We start from the raw sequence: 2,370 nt of genomic DNA, 5'->3' as shown, positions 1-2,370 counted from the left end.
GCCTCTCCCTCTTCCCTCTTCCCTCTTCCCTCTTCCCTCTTCCCTCTCCCTCGAAAGCCGAAAGCCACCCTGGCTGCCTGAGCACTGAGTCAATAGGGCCGGGAAGGGAGGAGCCCAGCGGGGTGCAGAGACAGCTCTATCTATGGGGCCTGGGGAGGACGAGGGAAGGAAGAGGCGGGACGGGCAGGGTGACTCAAGCCTTGCCGGTGGCCAGCGGAGCAGCCTGCTGGGAGGCACTGGGGAAGGGATGTGGGATGCAGCGGGGCACCCCAGCACCAGGAGACCGGGGCAGGGCTGACCCTGCGGAGCCCCCAAACTGCGCTGGTCCCGTGCCCTGGCCAAGGCTCTGCCACAGGCTTTCCTCCCGAGGGGTTTAACCAGCAGCTCAAGGCATGACCCAGCTGGGGCCATACCTGGCCCTGCAGCCCTGCCCCGCTGCAGTGGGGCAAGCCCCAGCTCCCCGCACCCCGCTGCCCTTGGCCCTGCTCAGGCACCCACAGCAGGAGCCGGTGCTTGCACCCACCGCACCGCCCAGGCTGGAGGGGGCCCCTGGGGCTCTCTGGTCCAACCCCCCGTGCCACCAGGGTCACCTGCAGCAGGTGCCACCACCATGGGCCCACTAGCATTTTCGGCTTAGCCTGCCCCACTCCCCAGCCATCTCAGCTCCGGCTCAGTGGGGCTGGTGCTGAATACTCTGGAGGTTTCTCCGCGTGAGCAGTCCTCGGTTAAATAAGCCAGGAGCCAGGAACCCACGCAGAGCAGCGGGCTAGGATGCCAGTGCTGGGCTGCTGCCTCCCCAGCACCCCATCCCAGGGCAGCAGGGTGCAGCCTGGCTCCGGAGGGGCGGCTCTCCTTGTCCTGAAGTGCCGTGGGAAGGCAGGCAACAGCAAAAACGATTCAAGCTCTTGGCATGCACGTAGGGCATAAACCTGGCTGCTAACCCAAGGGGCTACCCTAACCAGAAGTTTTTCAGGAGGAAAATCTATTCCTCTCCATCACTCCGTCTGCCCTGGAATGCTCTAAACCCGCTATCCTTCTCCCAGGCGGCGCCAGCCCTTGTCTCCTCTACAATGGCCCCAAATCTATGGAGCTCAGCCCCTTTCCATCATCGCCTCCCTCCAACTCCTGCTCTGCAGCCAGCACCCTGGCAGCCTCTCCCAGCAGCGAGCCGCTCGTAGCCTGCGGAGCTGGCGGGATGGCTCCTCCGGTCTGAGCTGCTGCCCAGAGCCCAGGGGGGCTGCGGGAGGAGGAATCCCAAATGCAGCCGCCCGCACAGCCTCCAGCTCCCACCTCCCCACCTCCCCAGCACCCACTCACACCCAGGGCCTGCTGAGGGCCGGGGAACTCCCCCTGCCCGCAGCCCCTGCCAGGCTCCCTGCGCCCTCTCCCTCCCTGCCTACCGGCACTGGACATGGCCGCGGCCATGGGGAGCTGCGCGAAGCCCAGACACGGGGCACCGTGTGAGATATTCTTAGCTCTGTGGCTCAAAATACTCGGGAAGGTTGTGCTCAGTGGCAGACGGAGGTCACGCAAGCGCAGAGCGAGGAAAAACATTTCAGACCCCGGGATGGGACAGGAACCCCACGGGGCCTTAAGCAATGGGGTCGGTTGCTGACACCCCCCCAGGCTGATGCTGATGGACACTGAAGGTCCTCCACAGGGGGGGGACAGGGCGTGCAGAGACCAGCCAAGCCCCCAGGGCAGTTTTCCCACACCAGGCAACATCCAACTACAATATGATGCTTTCCAGTACCGGAGGCACTTCCGATCCCTCCCAGGTGGGAGCAGAAAGACACGCTGGTCCCCCGCGGGGTCCCCGATGCCTCATGCACTTTAGCATACGCTGAAAAAAAACCCCTGGACTACATCATTGCTGAAGTCCAGCCAAAAATCTCCGCGGACCCCTGGTTCGCCAGCTGCTTTTAGAGACGGAAGGAAGAGGGAGCTCCCTGCCTTAAAACCAGCCAAGGCCGAGCCCAGACACCGCATCCTGCCGCATACTCGGCTCGGGGCAAGGCGCCACCCATAAAGGGTCCCACACTGCTCAAGCAGCTCCCAGGCCCTTCCCAGCCCTCCGGGTGCCAAAAGATCCTCATTTCCCACAAGCTCCCCTTCCCGCTCCCGCATCCCCCTCCGCGAAATCGCATCCCAGCTGGCTGCGGTACCCGGTTCCCGGATTTGGGAAGCCTCTGGGTCTCCGCGGCTGTGTTACCCGATGCAAAACAAACAAAATAATAAAAAAAAAATCTCTGCGGATAAAAAGGGGATGGGAAGCCTGGAGCAGCTCAGAGCCGGGGGGAAGGAGCCTGGGGGGCCCCGCCCGCCCGTCAGCGGGCTCCCCGCGTTGCTAAGCCCGTGCTGGGGGTCGGG

Source organism: Egretta garzetta, unplaced genomic scaffold (assembly GCF_000687185.1).
Source record: "Egretta garzetta isolate BGI_Z169 unplaced genomic scaffold, ASM68718v1 scaffold729, whole genome shotgun sequence".
Taxonomy (NCBI): Eukaryota; Metazoa; Chordata; class Aves; order Pelecaniformes; family Ardeidae; genus Egretta; species Egretta garzetta.
Note: the sequence above shows the minus strand (reverse complement) of the source record.